Below are 13,551 nucleotides of genomic sequence, written 5' to 3' on the forward strand. Positions count from 1 at the left end.
GTTATTAAATTTCTTGCGTTCGAAAAGGTCCGCTCCGAAGCCGCGCTGCTCGCTGGGATGCAAAATATTTTGCAGCTTGTTTTGTGCAATAGCGGAAAAAATTGCTTATTTAAATGCCACCAAGCTAAAGCAATAAAATCAGTAGTGTATGCAACATTAATATTAGAATATCAAGAAATTTCTTGTTCCACCTTGTCCTGTATTGTCTCAATTTAGGGGACATCGAAATAATAAGCAAATTCGTCGTCTACTAACTGGGATTCATTATTTTTGAGGTCAGAATTGTCTTGAAGAAATTGACTTATAATAATTTTGCAATCTTTAATTATGGTCTCTCTCTCAGTTTGTGAGAATTCAATTAGTTGGGGGAAAAAGGAACAAAGCTATGTTATGGTATTATGTCAAACTTGGAGTATCTCTTGATAAAATTTGGCTATTGAATTGGAATTTAAGTTTTCTTTAGCTTTTTTAAATTTGGAAACATTCTCAAAAACTTCCAGCAATCGTACAATTGCACCTAAATGATTTATATTGATGTCATCCACTCTGCAGGTCTGATTCTTTTCTTTTAAAATAGCTGCATTGCATATCCTTCTGCCTCAGATGAAAAGTTTTTTTCCAATTGTCACAAACTGCGGTCGTCGGTGCAATGTCGTTTTAAAACAGCTTTTAAACTTTTGGCCTCTTTTTCATCCATTTCAGAAAAAATTAGTGGATTACTGACTGGTGTTTGATCTCGAAAATTTCAACAATATTTTTAACGCAGGAATTTAGCGGCTGGTTTGCTACTAATGAAGGAAATTATTTTCTTTAAAAAAATTTATTTTAAAAACAAAATTAAAGTTTTTATTTTTATATAATTCGATAATATTGCGATAGTATCGATAGTTTGCGAAAAAAATCCTGGAAAACATCGATAGTGTCAATATCGCACACCATATATGCATCACCTCGTGGACTACCGTCCACAGAGATAACATACTTTACCTTTTACAGTCTCTGAGATTCACGCCTTCATACGGACATGACTATATCGACTCTGCTGTTGATGCTGATCAAGAATATATACTTTATGGTGTCGGAGATAATTCCTTCTCCTTGTTAAATAAATTCAAACAAATACAAAATACCCTTTTACTCTTAGAGTACCGGGTATGAAAACTAGAGCTGCAAAAAATCAATGAAACTATCGATAGTATCGATGGTTGGCCGTCGGTACCCGTCTTCGATATTTTTCAGACTATCACGATAGTTTTGAAATAAATTTCTTCAGTTGGATTGCAAAATAATAAGAAGTTAAGCACATTTTGTATACGGAAAATTTAATATTTAATAATTTTATCTTTTTTTCGATAGAAATATCCAAATTGTGGCTTCGGTGGTTACTTAAAAATGGACAACGAGGGAAAAGTAAGAGGATGCAAAAGATATTAGGAGATAAAAATTCACTTACAGTCCCGCACTAAAGTGATGGCACACTTAGAACTTTCGACTTAAAATGGTATTTTCAGGCTTGTCTATCAACTTAGTGAATCCATTTTTTTTTGGTTTAGTTAAATAAAAGGTTTTTTTTTCAAAAAGTTTTTCATTTTCTGTTACACTGCTGGGTTAGACGCACTCAGCTTTCCACACAAATTTGATTTATATTTTTTTTCAATGATTATTGAAAAAAGTTAATATGCGAAAACCTTGGTTATTAAATAATACTTCAATTATAATATTCAAAATATTATAAAAATATGTTTTCTTTAAATAACTTTAAATATGTAAAGTTATGTTTTCAAACATTTTCTTCAAGGTACTTAAAATAAGGCACATTTTTCTTGGTCAATAGAATAGACGCACTTAGACATAATATTTTTTTTTAAAAAAAAGTAACTTATTTTTAATTTACATTTTTAGTTGGTGTTAATATTTGATTTATTAATTTAAAAAAACAAGAAAGAAAGGCCAACTTCTGGCGGAGCCGAAGTTGATATACCCTTGCAGTTGTGCCATTTCCGATCGTTCAGTTATATGGCGGCTATTGGATATAGGTGGCCGATCACTATGAAATTTACCAAATAAGATTATTTTGCCCAAAATGGAATCTTTACCAAGTCCCATCTTTCTAACTTAAAAAACTCCAGAGTTATGACATTCCGATCGTTCTATGACAGCTATAGTATATAGTCGGCTGATCCCTATGAAATTTGGTACATAAGATATTTTGGTCAAATATAACATGTCCCATCTTTCTAACTTAAAAAACACCAAAGCTATGGCATTTCCAATTAATCAGTTATATGGCAGCTATAGGATATAGTCGACCGATCCCGGTCGTTCAGACTTATGTACTACCTGCAAGAAAAAGAAGGATGTGTGCAAAGTTTCAACTCGATAGCTCTAAAACTGAGAGACCAATTTGCGTAGAAACCGACAGACGGACATGCTTGTATCGACTCAGGAGGTGATCCTGATCAAGAATATATATACTGTATAGGGTCGAAGATGTCTCCTTCACTGCGTTGCACACTTTTGACCAAAATTATAATACCCTCTGCCTCCTTTGTTAGTAATAACTTCATATATCCGGTCCTTCATGGAATAATACAGGGAATCTATGTATTTCAACGAAATCTCGCTCCAAGCACGTTTAATAGCTGCAGTTAATGTTTCCTTATTTTCGTATTGCTTTCCTCCTTTGTATACCCTCCGCGTTAGCCAGCTTCAAACAGTTTCAATTACGTTAAGATCTGGAGAATATGGTGGCCAGGTCATGATATTAACGTTTTGACTCGAAATAAACGACTTTACTACTCGAACGTTATGAACGTCTTGTTGAAAAATCCAAGGAATTGGTCCAAAGAGAGTATTTAATTTTGGAAATACGGACTCCAACAATGTTTTGAAGCGATCGCCGTTCATCTTCTGATCGATAAAAATCAACTCAATTGTTCCATAAAACGTGATGGCACCCACACCATTACTTCACCTTCTCGGCTGTGGTGGCGATTTAAATATATCTCATCTTTTCGCAAATCGTGATAATAATATTGAAACCCATCGGGGCCATCTAAATTAAAACGTTTTTCATCATAAATATAGCATTTTACTTAAAATAAAAGTGAGTGCGTCTAAGACCAGAAGTGTATATTATTAAAGCTACTAAAATTTTAAATCATATGGAACATATTTCGTCTGAAAAAAAGTCTTGGCACACTTAATATAATTATACTATTTATTACATCTAACATTTAATTTAATATTTTTAATATAATATTATTTAATTTAATATGTTCACCCATTCCTCCTGCAAAGCCTTTTTTAAATCATTTTTTGATGAAATTTCATGTTTCCTAATCTTTCTTTCCAATTCCTCCTACAGGTGCTCGAGCCACATGCGCACATTAGAGCAGGGAAACTATTGATGGCACTATCGAGGTATCGAATATTTACCTCTCTGAGCTTCAGCTGGGAAACTATCGATGGTCGTGCCATTCGATATGATCAATTTTTTCATAGCGAAAATTCGATAGTATCGTTTTTTTGGCGGCTCTTTATGAAAATTTAAATTATAAGAAATTTCGAACGTATATTTCATATCATATATTTTGTGCTTAATTCTCAATGAATGTCAGAATGTTTTCAATGAAAATATTGCCGTAGGTTGACAATTGCATCTGCCTTTTTTGTTTTTGGCAGTTCTTGAATATTTTTTTGCATAAATTGGAATAGGGCTTGGCGGTTTTGAGGTGGTGGTGGCTTTACAGCATGGAGTTCGGAATCCTCCTCCTCTTTTTTTTTAAATCGATGGTCTATTAACGTAGCAATTCGTGGCAACGAACGCTCTTCATATTTTAACAGCCTCGTTATGGAGTTTTTTACTAAATACGCGCAGGCTGACAGACCTGTAGATTTTAGGGATTCCAAAGTGTGAAAAAGACCATTGGCTATTGGTATACATAATGATATCGTCACTGATGTATTTGACGATACTTGCCTCATAGCACTTTCAAATGGGGAAAGTAACTCTAGAAGATCCAATAGGATGTCCAATTCGTCCACAGTAAATGGTTGAGCTCGCATTATCCGTTACTATAGCAACAATTTAAGACGATATTTTCCACTTATCGAATGAATGCTTCTTTAGCCTGAGATTTTCAAAGATCGGTTGTAATAGCGCAAAAGTCTATTTTCTGCAGTATCTTCATCAATTAATTTTTTTGTCTTCAAATTGTTCTGCCATTAGCACACTTTGCAACGTCCTACGACATGGTAATTTATAGCGCGGATCAAAAGCCTACAGTATTTCGCGGAATCCAGTGTCTTCTACAACTGTAAACGGACGCATGTCTGTAGCTATGTACAGTGGGGAGACAAAGTCATTCCATGTTCAGAATATGCATGTTCAACCGCTCATAAAACGTAAACCAATGAACCAAATGAGACAAACTTTTTTCCCGATTACTTATTCAATTTGTAAGAAATAGACTTAAATACTACAATAATACATGAAAAAATGAAAGAGATAGAAAAAAAAAAACAAAACCAGAAGGCATGTACTCAGTTTTGCTCCTTTTATGAAAAAATCTTAGGAAATATTAAATTAATATTTGGTCCAAAGACCCTTATTATCTATTTCATTTTTTATGCGCTTCGGCATACTCTTAACTAGATTCTCTATAATTCGGAATAATATTTTTTTCGGAATTTGGTTCCATTCAATCTCCACGCGTCTCCAGAGATCGTCAAAGTTGCTTGATATTGCCTGAGCCGTCGCTTCACAATTGACCATAAGTTTTCAATTGGATTGAGGTCGGAACTTTGAGCTGGCCACTCCATGACTTTAAAATTTTGTTTTGCCAACCATTCTTTAACAATTTTTGCAGTGTGCTTAGGATCCCCATCCTGTTGGAAAGTGATTTTCCCTTCAGGATAGGCACACTAATCGACAAAATTGTGAAGATGGGTCTTTAAAATGTTTAAATAGTTCGCATTATTCCATCAATTTTGTGCAACGGCCCAACGTTACATTACATTTCCTCCATGCTTTACGGTTTGCTTTACATGATGTATCTGAAGCTTGTCACCGGGCCTATGTCATTAATACTGCTTACCATCCGACTGGAAACGGTTAAACTTGAATTCTTCCGACCAGATAACACGTTTCCAGTCTTCTATAGTCCAGTTTTTGTGTGTCTTTGCAAATCGTAACCGAGCCTTAACATTTTTCTCGGATAGAGCTGCTTTATTTTTTTTAACAGAGGCGACATATCCAATTCTAGCCATTGCTCTTCTAGCTGTCCATCGACTTGCGGTTTTATTTAACTCTGTAAAAGAATTTGTTGGTGTTCAAAGCTTATCCTTCCTCATGTTGGACATTATAAATCGAGCGTCAGAGTCCGTTAGAAGACGGGGGCGACCATTCAACACATTTTCGTAACCAACATTTTGTCTTTTTTTCACCTTGACCACCACAGACTGACTAATTTTCGCAAATTACACTGTGCGAAAAAAAAATGTTTATTAAAATAGTTTATTGAAAGTAAAAAAAAAATAATATTTTTTTGTACATATATAATATATATATATTATATTATATATATATATATACTATACATATATTATAATAAACTATTATTTTTCTAAAATGGAATTTGTTTCCTGTTTTTTTTTGGTTTTTTTAGAGGTATCCTCGCGTAACAAGCTCCATAGTCACTTTTTTGTATAGAGCTGAGCTAAAAAAATTTTTAAGCATTGTTAAAAAAGTCTAACGGAATATTTATAAAAAAGCGCGTTTTTTATCATAAAAATTTATCATAAAAATAGAAATCTTATCACTTCAAAGGTGGCATAGTAACTTAAAGATTTTGTTAAATGTTGTCGCACAGTGTTATGAAATGTGCAAAACTGAGTACATGCCTTTTTTTTGTTCTTTTTTTTCTATCTCTTACAATTTTTCTTGTATTATTGTAGTATTTAAGTCTATTTCTTAAAAATTGAATAAGTAATCCAGAAAAAATAGTTTGCTTCATTTTATGAGAGGTTGAACATGCATATACTGAACCTGGGATCACTTTTGCTCCCCACTGTAGCTCATGATTACCTGTCCTGTTCATTTCTGATGTGCTTTCATCTAAGTATTCATAAATAAATAACTATTACACAATGTACATTGCTTATAAAGAATAAATATAATTACCTTATCTTTTGAGGTTTACTAAATATTTCTCCATGTTTAGAGCCACCACCAAACTTCAATTTAAGCTAGCCTAGAATGCAGTTTTATTAATAGAAATACAATATTTAACTTGTTGGCTTTTTCTTACGCGAATTCTTGCAACTTTCGCGAAATGTGAAAATTGCCAGCACCATCGATAGTGACAAAAAACGATCGATTGTGGCTCAGACTCTGAGCGCCGCACATCTGTGGCCGAATGTTTGGAATCATTATCATGCATGAAAGTGAACGATTTTGGCATATTGAGGTTCGAGGCACTTTCTTTTAAATTATCCTTTAAAATATTAAGATAATACGCCTTGTCCATTATCCCCTCAATAAATACGTACTCTCTAACACCAGCAGATGACATGCATTCCCACACCATGACTCCTCCGCCGCCGTGTTTCACAGTTGGCGCTAAATTCTTATTTTCCAATGCAGTGCTTGGCTTTCTCCACACCTACTGACGGCCATCTGATTGAAAACTATTAAATTTGCTTTCATCAGAAAACAATACATGGTCCCAAAATTCAACTGGCTTGTTTAAGAAGTTCTTGGCATAGGCAAAGAGCTTCTTTTGATTGACCTCCGAGTTCAATGGCTTCCTTCCAGCGGCACGACTGTGGTAATTGGCTTCGTGCAGGGCCCTTCACACAGTCATGGGGTGGACTTCCTTCCCAAACTCCTTCTTGACCTCTGCGGCAATCTGCGGGTTTTTTTTGGATCACCTTCACTTTGCGGTTCACTTGGCTGCGTTCGCGCTCAGTCAAAGTTCTCGGCCGTCCTGATCTGGGTCCTGATCTCATTGCCTTAACTTGGTTGTAAAAGACTGCCTTTCTATAAAAGAAATTCAAAATGTTTTGGCCAAACGCAAGCGCATTGTGACATTTTTCAAATGCAGCATAATCGCTTATGAAAAGTTTAAGCTGACTCAAGGTGTCGGCAAACCATACAGCCTAGAGGCATGGGCTGAATTTTTCGACACGGCCCAACACGACACGACAGCGAAGTTTTATATATATATATATACACAACACGAAATATAATATTTACATTATTTATTTTTATAGGCATAGGTATATATATTTTTTAATCAAATTAAAGTATCTTAATACATATTGTATTTTTTATGTATATGTAGGAAAATCTTATTAATATTTTACATATTTTTATTTAAAAACAATATTTTATCTAAGTTAGAGCTTGTAAGTCTAGTACGACGATCGTTGAACATGAAAAAACGCGCTCACTTGTAGCAGAGCTAACTGGAAATGTTAAGAATTTGTTTTGCCAACATTCGCAACAGTTTTAAATTATGTTCATTTTCCCAAAATGTTAATATATGTAGGTGTATCTGCACTGTATTCATTACTCAAATAGTTGTCAAATAGTGGCCACGCGTGCCACGACGAAAACACGGGCCCATGCCCACCTCTAATACAGCCTAATTCAGGAGCTATGCGCATGCTGGAACAGCGCATTCAAAATGGTCGAGCGCATACTCTTAACCAAAGAGTTCATTTCTCCAGTTCTGCTTAGCTTATCCAAGGCGCCGGAGCCGTTGGCAGCAAATGATGTTTCAAGACGTTTTGGCTCCGTTTGATGAAGAAATCAAACAATTGTCTTCGAGTTCAAAAGTGAGTCCTAATGCCCATTTTAAATGGACTTGTCCAAAGTCTACATGAAAAATGCGATAACGGTAACGAAAACGATCTCGTCTCGTATCGTCTCTCCCTCAAGCCAAGGAACCCACTATAACTCCGGAACCACCCCCCAAAGCAAAATCTTCGCTTTTTAATTTCGTTAAACAAAATATCGAGCTGAGAAAAAGGTCAAATAAAGTCGAGTCCATTATACAGCTTAGGCAGTACTTCGAAAAGATGAACATAGACGAAATTCATGACCCATTGGAATATTGGGAGGTGAGTAAATAAATGCTATAAGAATTATTATTTTTAAATATTTTGTTTCTAACTGCAGAAAAATTAACAATAGATGCCTCAACTAGCTATAAGCGCTAAACAGGGTCTCTGCTTTCTGGCCACTTCGACGGAATCAGAACGGATGTTTTCTAAGGCGGGCCTTACAATATCAGATCGACAGGCATCGCTAAAACCAAAGATTGTTAATAAACTGTTCTTTATTTACAAAAACTGGTTCCTTACAAAGGAATAATGTTAAAATTATCATGTTAATTAAAAAGCTCTTTCTTAAGTTTAATCAAATGAAACTAATTGTGTTTTTAAGTGTAAATAATTCAATATGAAAATTTGCATTTTCAATATTTTTAGAAAAAAATTTCTGAAGGAATGCTCCTATTATACTGGTTTTACATGAATACTGGTGTATGCTGATGTAAATCAGTATAATAGGGGCATTCTTTCAGAAAATTTTTCTAAAAATATTGAAAATGCAAATTTTCATTTTGAATTATTTTAAATGTTTAGATATGGGCGATAGTATCGATGTTTACCCCGCAAAATATCAAAACTATCGATGGTACCACCATCGATGTTTTTTCAGCTCTAATGAAAACAGAAAAGTTATATGTCCGTCAAATTAGCATCGCCTAGTTAGCGTCGAAGTGGAACGGTGGAATCGGAACACAGCAACGAATTTTTTTATTTTCAATTATTTTACTGTTTAGCCACTAAATTGATTGAAATAAAGTTTAGAATTGTAAAGAATTGAATAATTTATAGTTTTTTCTTACTTTGGGCGGGATCAACAACCTAAAAATACCATTAAAATACATTTGAAAAATTGCCCCCACACTGTTTTGGGTCCTAGCTCAGAAATAAGAGGAGGCCCCAAAAAGCCCGATATTGCAGCTAATAGGTCAAAATATTGAGGGTAATTCCTAAAAGTTTCATAAAAATCGCTCCCTACGTTTTGGAGAAAATCGGATAAAAGTGGGCCAATCTCGTTGACGGCCCATACAAAAATGACCACCAAAAATTGTTTTTAATATTCTGAAGCTCTAAGAGGAGGCCCCCATATGCACGGTAGTTGAGTCGATGTATCACCTTTTCTAGTATATCTGGAGCAAAAATCATTCAAATCGCTCCCTACAATTTTGAGAAAATCGATTTATAGTTCCCCATTGATTTTAATTGATAAGGGAGGCGCCAACTCGTGAACCGGAACCAGTCCACGAACAAGTTCGTTCCACTAGTTCCAAATCTACAGACCGCCTTTGTTGGGCATGAATATGCTTTTTGAGTCCTTTACAGAGGATGCCCCATTATGCACGGTATGCCGCTGCAAAGCTAATTTTTCATATAATTTAATAAGACTATTTGCATTAAAATCGCTCCCTACGATTTGACGCAATTTATCTTTAAAAATTTCTGAATTTTCTTTACCAATACTGGACCTTGTTCCAAACACAAATCGCGCCAATGTTAAATTTGAATGGCCCCACATGCTTTCTTTATGGAGGATGCCCCATTTTGCACGGTATACCATTGTAAAGCTAATTTTTTTCTGAATCGAATGAGATTATTTCTATCAGAATCGCTCCCTACGATTCGATGGAATCAAGTCTTGAAATTTTCTGAACCCAATTGACCAATACTGGCCCCATAACCGCTTCACATGTTTCGATGCTGGCCAACATGGCGGCAGCCATGATCGAATTTGAATTTCCCCATTATCTCCCCTTATAGAGGATGCCCCATTTTGCACGGTATATCACGAGAAAGCTAATTTTTTGCTTAATAGAATACCGGTAGTTTCATTCAAATCGCTCCCTACGATTCGCTGGAATCAAGTCTTGAAATTTTCTGAACCCAATTGACCAATACTGGCCCCATAACCGCTTCACATGTTTTGATGCTGGCCAACATGGCGGCAGCCATGATCGAATTTGAATTTCCCCATTATCTCCCCTTATAGAGGATGCCCCATTTTGCACGGTATATCACGAGAAAGCTAATTTTTTGCTTAATCGAATACCGGTAGTTTCATTCAAATCGCTCCCTACGATTCGATGGAATTAATTATTCAAATTTGTACATGCTTAACAGGTGCTTAACAGCACAATGTTGTAAAAGCTCAACAGCCACATGTGTTGGCCTATTTTCAACACTGAATGGGCGCCATTCCCCAAGCATGTACATATGTATATTTCAAGCATGTACAAATTTCTCTATTCGTTATACATATGTAGGTGTTCTCAGAACTGTTGATTCTTATTTCTCTACTATTTTTCCAGCTTTACCTTCTACCATCTAGCCCTGCTGCTGAAACAGAAGATCACAGAGTTCCATTATTATTTTGCTTTACGTTCTATCACAAAGATCACAGAGTTCCAGGCATACATAGATGGAGCGGGTTATCTTGCATAACGAGATCGTGGAGTATAACGCCAACATTGAGTCGCTGATCCTCGGATCTCGCATATCAGCAGCTGCTGATTTTAGGTAAGGTGTTTTGTATTCACTTTTAAATGATTTTAAAATATTTATTATATGTGGCAGGCAAAAGAAGCTGATGCGCATAGGATCACCCTCCAGTTGGGCTGAATTCTCTGGCTCTTAGCGCTCCGGCAACTCGTAATCCCACATTGGTAGCAGTGATTCGAACTATTCTTCGTCCCACTACAGTGGGCGCTCAAGGGGACGTGGCTTGCGGATCAGCAACATTGTGCAGGCCCAGATCGAGCAACTCTTCACGGCCGTGGCCAAGGACGCCATTTATAGCTTCGATGTCACCTGCCTGGGATCACTACCGCATCACTACAGACAAAGTGACGAGCCTGCAAGTGACGAGTTTGCAGGGGCCACTGCGTCAGCTGTATCTGTCGGAGTGGGCCAATAAGGTGGGTACTACACATGGAATTTTGAAATAATTCATATCATAATCATAGTTATCTTATAGAAACTCAGCTTGGACTCTTTGGAAATCTGTGCCACGGGACTACGGCTAAAGGTCAGTGCTACGGCCATCTCGAAAGGAGCCAGTCCCGACGGAGCGGAGGAGAATGAGGCCCAATATTACGCCCTTCCACAACATTGCCGTGTGGTCGGCTTGGTCAGGTAAGATTAGTAGATTTCACTTCGACTTCATCTAATGTGACTTTCATTTTAGAATTAAACTCTTGTCTGCGTGAATCACATCATCAAGAGGGACTCCCGGGACTATGACCCCAGGTGGTGGACAACATCAGCTATCTATCTGCAGAATCATGATGTCAACGGCTGGAGTGGCGCCCTGATGAACATGTACCAGCCGGTGAAGACCTACGAGTACAAGCGGATCGAGGAGCGAACGCCCATGAACGAGGCCATGAAGCTCTTGCTGCCGATGTTGGTGCGCTGATGGTGCGCCTCCTGACCGAGCAGTCGGTGCTGCTCCAGAAGCACATCCTTAAGATCTACTTCGCCCTTACGCAGTACAGCCTGCCTCACCCCCAATGGGATTGGGATGTGTCCGATAGCTCCCATTTGGACGATGATGAGCACACCAAATTCGCCTACTGGAAGACCAAGAAGTGGGCTCTCCACTTCATTGTTCGCATGTTCGAATGGTAAGTTTCCAAAGAATCACAAATTGTTTGCTGAAAACATTAATTTTTTGGTTTTTCTTTTTTAGGTATGGAAGTCTCAGCAACGTAGTTAGTGAAAATTACCTAAAATACGCTGAGTGGTCGCCAACGTTCAGCTAAGGTGTCCTGGGGTTGTTTTTGAAGATCCTCGACCAGTACTGGAATCGTATCTCGCCGCGTGTCCTCACGAATGTGCTCAACTATCTGAAGAATGCGTAAGTACCTGCCACTTTATCCCTAATCCCTAATAATTATATTATTTATGTTATTACACTTTTTAGTGTAAGCCACGCCTATACCTGGAAGCTAATCAAGCCGCACATAGTGGCAGTTATTCAGGATGCGATATTCCCCATCATGTCATTCACCGACTCCGATCAGGACCTGCGGGAGAAGGGACGAGTATATCCGCCTGAAGTTTGGTAAATAATAGGAATCTTTTGAAACAAAAGAACCTACTTAATTCCCTTATTTTCAGATATATTTGAGGACTATGCCACGCCAGTTATGGCTGCCCAATTCATGCTGCATTCCATGTGCAAGAAACGCAAGGCCATGAGCACAATTATGCAGGTCATCAAGTCGCCGAATGCGGACTACAAGCAAAAGGATGGTGCTCCGCACATGATTGGAACATTAGCGGATGTCCTGCTGAAGAAGGCTCAATACCGGGACCAAGTGGTATCTATGCTAACCACATACGTTTTCCCGGAGTTCCAGAATCCCGCCGGCAATATGCGAGCGCGTGCATGTTGGGTTATGCACTATTTCTGCGAAGTGCAGATAAAGAATCCCCAGGACCTGGCCGAGGTCATGCGGCTGACCACGAACGCTCTGCTAACGGACAAGGAACTGCCCTTTAAAGTGGAGGCGGTCATTGGCCTGCAGATGTTCCTCTCATCCCAGGACGAGGCGACCCAATCCGTTGAGGGTCAGATTAAGAACATCACCAAGGAGTTGCTCACCATTATTGGTTAACCGTGAAACCGAGAACGAAGATCTGACTAACGTGATGCAAAAGATCGTGTGCACCTTAACGGAGCAACTGTTGCCGGTGGCCACCGAGATTTGCCAGCACTTGGCAACCACCTTCAGCCAGGTGCTGGAGCCCGAGGAGGGATCCGACGAGAAGGCCATCACCGCCATGAGTCTGCTCAACACCATCGAGACTCTGCTCAGTGTGATGGAGAAGCATCCCGACGTCCTCCTCACATTTTCCAGCACAACATTACTGGTGGGTTGGGATTCTCTCTCAATGAAGGTCTATATTTTAAATTTTGACGGCCAAGTCCATCTCGCCCGAGACGTGGCAGATGCTGGAACTGATCTACCAGGTATTCAAGAAGGACGGCATCGACTACTTCATCGACATTATGCCGGCTCTGCATATCTATGTGACTGTCGACACGCCCGCATTCCTCTCCAATCCCAACAGGCTGCTGGCTATTCTGGATGGCTGAAGAAACAAGAATAATAAAATAACACCTAAAAAATAACACATAAAAATAAAATGTAAATTATTCATTTGAATTTTTTTTTTTATTTTTATTTCATTTTATTTTTAATTTATTTTCTTGGTAACATATATTTTATTGATCGGCCAATCAGGCGTTTTCTGCACCGACAAGTTCGGCACCATCCTCTGCTGCGAGTTCAACTGCTGCTGGTCCTGCTTCTGCTTGTCCTGCTGCTGTTCCTTCTGGCGATGCAGGGTTCCGGGCCCAACTTAATTCCATCGAATCGTAGGGAGCGATTTGAATGAAACTACCGGTATTCGATTAAGCAAAAAATTAGCTTT

General features: G+C 37.9%; 1 long non-coding RNA gene and 1 pseudogene across 1 annotated transcript; both read left to right on the forward strand.

Annotated features, from left to right (window-relative positions):
- Positions 1-7,462: 7,462 nt before the first annotated feature.
- LOC116655315 lies at positions 7,463-8,127 on the forward strand. The gene is made up of 2 exons (XR_004310444.1): positions 7,463-7,842; positions 7,946-8,127. It is a non-coding gene; the product is annotated as an uncharacterized LOC116655315 (long non-coding RNA).
- Positions 8,128-10,531: 2,404 nt separating this feature from the next.
- LOC6493953 lies at positions 10,532-13,272 on the forward strand (annotated as a pseudogene).
- The last annotated feature ends 279 nt before the right edge of the window (positions 13,273-13,551 follow it).

This window comes from Drosophila ananassae, chromosome XR (genome assembly GCF_017639315.1).
Source record: "Drosophila ananassae strain 14024-0371.13 chromosome XR, ASM1763931v2, whole genome shotgun sequence".
Lineage (NCBI taxonomy): Eukaryota > Metazoa > Arthropoda > Insecta > Diptera > Drosophilidae > Drosophila > Drosophila ananassae.